This window comes from Acomys russatus, chromosome 3, assembly GCF_903995435.1.
Source record: "Acomys russatus chromosome 3, mAcoRus1.1, whole genome shotgun sequence".
Classification (NCBI taxonomy): Eukaryota; Metazoa; Chordata; class Mammalia; order Rodentia; family Muridae; genus Acomys; species Acomys russatus.
In genome coordinates, this window is record NC_067139.1 from 65,136,496 (window position 1) to 65,142,519 (window position 6,024).

A 6,024-nucleotide genomic window follows, 5' to 3' on the forward strand; every position below is an offset into this window, starting at 1 on the left:
CAAGAATCCTTGTGTATGGCAGGAGCCACGGGAAGGCTCTGAAAAGGCAGAAAGAATCCCTCAGCCAAGAATTATTCATCCCAAATGGGTTGCATTTTTACAGAGGAGGTAAAATACTTCCATTCTGTGAGGGAAAAAGAGCTTTAAAAAACTTTAAAAAAATAATTCGTGACCTCAAATATTCCAAAAGATAACAAATGAGTCCAAGTTGAACAGAACCACTAGAAATGTTGTTTGTTCTTTTGTCTGCAATTATTTCCACTTTCTTTAGTATAGAAACTTCTTTTTCCCTCAACATTTCTCCCTGACCATACATGTCTGAGTGAGTCTGAGCACATCCTGTGATCAGAACATGAGTCTGCATGTCATCAGGCCAGACTGATCCACATCAGAGGTCAAGGCAAGCCTGGCAACCCAGCCGAGCCTTTTCCAGATCAAGCTTAAGGGCTCCCTGGGGGTTTTGAAAAGAGAATTTCTGCTGCCTGTGCATTGGGCTAGTCAGTTGTAAGTCTAGCTTTTAGAGCCATCCTGCCTAAATGTAGAAAACTAAGAAAAACCCATAGGCACCCCATCTGGGGGATTTTTTTTTAATCCACAGGCAACACAGCACACAAAAGAAAACTCAGTTCCCTCATGGTACTTGGGCTTTGATCATTTTCTGATGATATTTTGGTATTTTGAGTCTGTCGCATCTTGAGTAGATTCTACTCCTTGACATCTCACTTTCCAAAACTACTGCATCCCACACTCACTTGTGTTTAACCTAAATCAGCTTAAGCAGACTCTATATCACTCACAAAGTATTCTTGTACATATAGAAATTTTAAAAGGGGGGGGTAGAGAATAAATAAAATCCAGAAGAACCTGTACATTACAGATTGCATGTGTGTGTGTGTGTGTGTGTGTGTGTGTGTGTGTGTGTGTGTGTGTGTTGAAAAATACATAAATTTTAGGTGAGCTTCTCAACTAAATGTTGTGATAGCAATCGTTATCCACATGTTTGGGATATCGTTAGCCATTATGAGTAATAGCGTGAAGCCCAAGTGACAGAGCTTTAGCCCTGACAGGAGTTCAGATAACTAGACTTTGATGGTATTAAAAGAGCCTGATTAATGGGACTGCCATTTCAGGAATCTGTACTACCCATGATAACTGGGTAGCATACAGATAAGACATCAATGCCAGAATGACAACAGGAGTGACTCATCACAAGGCTAGGAACCCACCAGTGGGCTTCTTTAGATTGGAACCTAACTGAAAAAGAGGTGTAGTTAACTTAGAGGAAATAGGTTCCAGTTCCCACTTTCTTTAAAAAAAAGAAAGAAAGAAAAGAAATTTCCTAGGTCTACCTTCCTGGAGTTACAAAAGGTATATTCTAGACAATAAGAATAGTGACATTTGAACAGGCATAAAATTGGTATGTTTGTTCAACAAAACTGACTGAAAGCCTATAGATAACAATAATGAATGATATATTTCAAAACCTACAAGAAAGAATTTTAAGTGTGTTCACTATCGGGGCTGACATAAACCTCCCACACCTGATGCCAACTCAGTGCCTGAGAAGCTGTTCCTGCTATGAACATGGAGGGGAGAGTGTGAGCATAGGAGGGGGTAAGGGCCCAGTGCTCTGGCTTTTAGCTTCTAGACACTCCTCTCTTGCAATGGTCCTGAACTGACAATCTGCACGCCTGCCTCAGCCCAAGAAATCCTGACATACTCCTGCCCAAAAGCTGGAAGACCTGCTGACCTCTCCTGGTCTGCCTAGGGGAAGAAAAAAAGAAACAGTAAAAAGTATTTGAACATATTGATGCAGTACAAAATAAGTAGACAGATTTAATGAACAAGCCAATGAGAAAGTTTTGAAAGTGGAACAAAATGTATCACCAAAATCCCACATTTGGGGTCAGCCATCAACAAGTATCTGCACTGCTTGAGAAGGAAGACAAAGGGACTCTGCAGTATTCAACCAGAGCACAAATGACAGAATTTGAAGATGAAAAATCAGGTTACAGAAATGATTTTTACCTTGATGAAGGTTGTTGCTTGGAATATAAAGTTCTCTCTAAAGGATTTCACCTGAACAATCATGGCAACCCATCTTCAAAGTCCATCGAATCAAATGGAAATCGGGAAAGGACTTGATAAGACACTCAAGTCTACTGCAGAATGAGAGCAGCAGGAAGAGGCAGTGTGAGGAACCAGGGCTGATTTACCTGTTTCCTGATGATTCTAATGCAGGTTCAGATGGGTTACGAGAGATCATCAAGATGGCATTTGGCCACATCGCTTGCAGTACTATTTAGTTCCTGATATGGATTATGATGAAGAAGAGGTGGAAGATGATGAAGAAACAGAAGAAGGATGGAAGATATTGATGAGGATGAGGATGAAGGTGAAAATGATGATGAAGGGGAGGAAGGAGGACTAGCACAGAACTCTGATGGATTCCAACCTTCTTTTATTACTTTCTTTTTAGTTCTTAATTTTTTCCAGCCCATAGAAGCAAGTTGTAGTCATTTAACCCCCTTGAGTTTTGTCCTTAGTCACCCTGTTTTTGAAGTCTCTCTCTTCTCAACGCCGTGGTTTTTTACTTAACTGAGGGGAAATACTTTGAGCAAAATACAATAGGAAGGATTTTTTAAATTGTGTTCACTATGAAATAGGGAAAGCTGCTGAGGATATAGGCATGCTTAGTCTTATGTACCAGGTAAAAATGTTTTAAGCTTTCTGAAAGCCTACTAAATCAAAGCAGAGTGCTAGTTTATCTAACAAAAACAACACAAGTTTTATTAATAAAAGTATTGAGGCTTAAAAAGAAAATTAAACAAAAATTTACATTTGAGTTTAAAAAGAGATGTTTGTTAACAGAGAAAATAGAAATCTGTCTTTGGTCTTCAGAGATGAGACAACCAAAGGTTACTGCATGCTTCAGAAAGCTCTGGGGTATGGAATAAAAATTAATAAGGTCCCTGAATCCTTGTCAGATAAGTGGTGGTGACCTAGAAGGCATGAATGTGGTGCTGCTGTTATAAGCATCTCCACACTTTGGTTGTACCTGTGGACAGCATGGCTATGTTGCTTCAGCCACTCTTCCTTCTCACCTTAACGCTAACCAATCCCCCTCCTAAAGAAATTTCCGTGAAGGGAAATAACCCAGCATTCTAGTACATCTTTCCTGGCATTGCCTCAGCATCACCTTTGTCTGTATCTTTGTCAGCATCACCTTTGTCTGCATCTCTCCTAAGTGCTGCTCTCTGAACTTTACACTTCAACTCTTCTCAACTTAGAGCTTCTGGAGTTCATGAAACAATGACTGTCCCTGACTAGCATGGTCCAGACCATGCTGTGGCTGCTATGACATGATGCTTGCTGAAGGTCTAAGTGGTAGGCATACCTGTGAATCCCTGCCAAAGTGTAATGGTGAGTCCCAAATATTGGTTTTGGGCCTCACAAGAACAGCATGAACCATGTTTAGGAATGAAACAGTTATAAAGTCTTGCTCACACCAAACTGCCACCTGCCAGGGATGACACAGGGTAAAGACACATTCATTCCTGAACCAAGGGTCAGGCCAGAGGCCTATCTACTTACTACAAACTCTATGTGAAAACAATAAACTACTCATGGCTTCAGTCTAGAGAGACAGGAGGTTTAACAAGATGTCATTCTAATCATAGCCAAGCACAACACTAGGGGATGGGGAGACACATTATCTGCATCTTACTATTCTGATATACCCCACCCTCTGGCCACGTCAGAGTGTTTGACAGCCATGAACTGGGTATTGCAATCTGTGGTAATGGCTTCTTTGATTGGGCCTTCTTGTTCTTCTTTTTGCCAGTCACCAGCTAACACCACATTTCCACTTTACTATATTATGAGAATAGGTAGACACGTAACTTTTACAAAGCACTGGGAATTGCCTGCCTTCCACACTGTGGATGTGCCTACTTTAAGAGGCATTGGCTCCTCCATCATTTGAGAATAAGAACAGCATTTAAAGCATGCCCTTCCATGATAGGGAGAGAGAAAGGTGTGTAAATTAAGGTGAGCTGAAATATTCTGTTAATTACATTTTCTACCCAAGACATCTGGCAGATGTTCTATATTAATTACTGTATATAATCTTCCTAACAATGCCAGTGAAAGAAGATTAATGATTTCCATTTGCTGATGAGAAAAACATGTCTTAATGACCTAATATTGCTTATTCAAGACCACAGAGCTAATAAGAGGAATGCTCAGGGCCACAGTCAGAGCCCCCTGACTACTAAGTACCTGCATCAAGAGATCTTTCATTCATAAATTTGCATACATGCTCATACACTTGCACACCTGACCACATGCTCACTTCCCTTCTGCATGTAAACAGAGGAAGTACTCAAGCAGAAGTACATACCACTTTGTGCATACACACCTGTCCATGTGCACACTCTGCAGGCTGGCTCAGGCTCTTAACCTCATTACTAGATCATATGAGTTGATGGTTCTACTTGGTTAACCCAATACCAGAAAAGTAAGTGAAAAGTGAGCAAACCAGCTGCTCCATATGTCCACTCTTGGGCTGCTGGCTGACTGAGCCAGCAATGGGCATGGGGCTCCAGGGAGTCCTTGACAATCTGTACTAGATCAGTAGTCACTTTTGAGACATTTTACAGGCCTCTGGGTTTTTGCATTACCAATGATCTGCGACCCAATTTCCTCCCTCACTGGAGGCACACTTGACCTTCTGAGTAAGGATGCCGAGTTAAGGTCATGATTCTGAGGCTGACTGGGGAACAGCGCACCCTCAGAAACTTAGCACTCTAGCGCTGGCAGAACTCAAGGCTTGGCCGTTGATTGACTTACTGACCAACATTGAAGATGAGAAGCTCCAAAGGCTTTGCTGGATGAAGATGTTTTTAGACTTCAAACTATCTACTGTTCATAAAAAGATATTGCTACCAAATTATCCTTAAATTGATTTTTTTTCCCTCTAATAATAAGGAAAAAGCTAGGCTCAGAAGCCTGGTTGGCCTCTCATTTTCCAGATAAGATTGGAATTTTAAACTATACCTTTCTGGCAAATTGCATCAGCACAGGCCCTATGCCCCAGCAGCGTATGACGAATTGAAATGTCTCTGGAGTCAGGGTTCTGCTCTGCTCCCCTGTACTCTTCCTCTCACTCTCATCCCAACCCCTAACTCCACTCTCCCATCATCTCTGGCTCCTTCCATTTGGCAAGCCATGTAATATCTTCAGGCTTTGTGGCTTTGGCTTTTCTGTCCACATCTGGCAACTATGATACATCTTTTCCAGTTTATGCTGAGAACGTCTTTATCAGACAGGATCTCTTAGAATCTCACTCAAAATGGCTCCTCCCTGTTCCCAGACAAATTCCCATTCCTCAGAACAATTCAATTCACAGGCTAAGAGATGAGTCTAGAGCCACCCTCCTTACACACACACACACACACACACACACACACACACACACACACACACAACACACACACACACACACACACACACACACACACACACACACTGAGGACTAAGGGGAGGGGCAAGAGCCTCCCTATCATCTTGCTTGTAAAAGTAACACATACACTCCCATTCCACAAAACCTGTACTCTGTTGTGCTGCCTCCAATTTAAATGTCAGTATAATTTGCCCTTATAAAAATACAGCTCTCTCCTCTTTCTCCACCAGGGACTACATCTGTAACCAAGGTAACAAAATCCAGGTGCAGCAGCCCCACCACCATCACTGTTTTTATGAGGATGGAGACAGCACAGAGAGGGCAAAGGATAAGAGAGGCAGTGAGATACCACAGGAGCCCCCGTCTGTCAGGGATGCATGTCCATCCTGCTGAGGAAACATTCATATATGTTTTATAAGGAAAAATGCCCCTCTGTCTCCTGGAATGCTTTTCTACATATTATCAAAGGTTTTGCTTTACCTAGTGAGCTTAGCAAAAAGAAATGGTCATTTTCAGAAACAAATCCTGTGATTGGTTATATTACCTAAATGCAAACGGTC

General features: G+C 41.7%; 1 pseudogene; it reads left to right on the plus strand.

Moving 5' to 3' along the window:
- Nucleotides 1–1,463: 1,463 nt before the first annotated feature.
- Nucleotides 1,464–2,598, plus strand: LOC127187105 (protein SET-like; annotated as a pseudogene).
- Nucleotides 2,599–6,024: the final 3,426 nt, after the last annotated feature.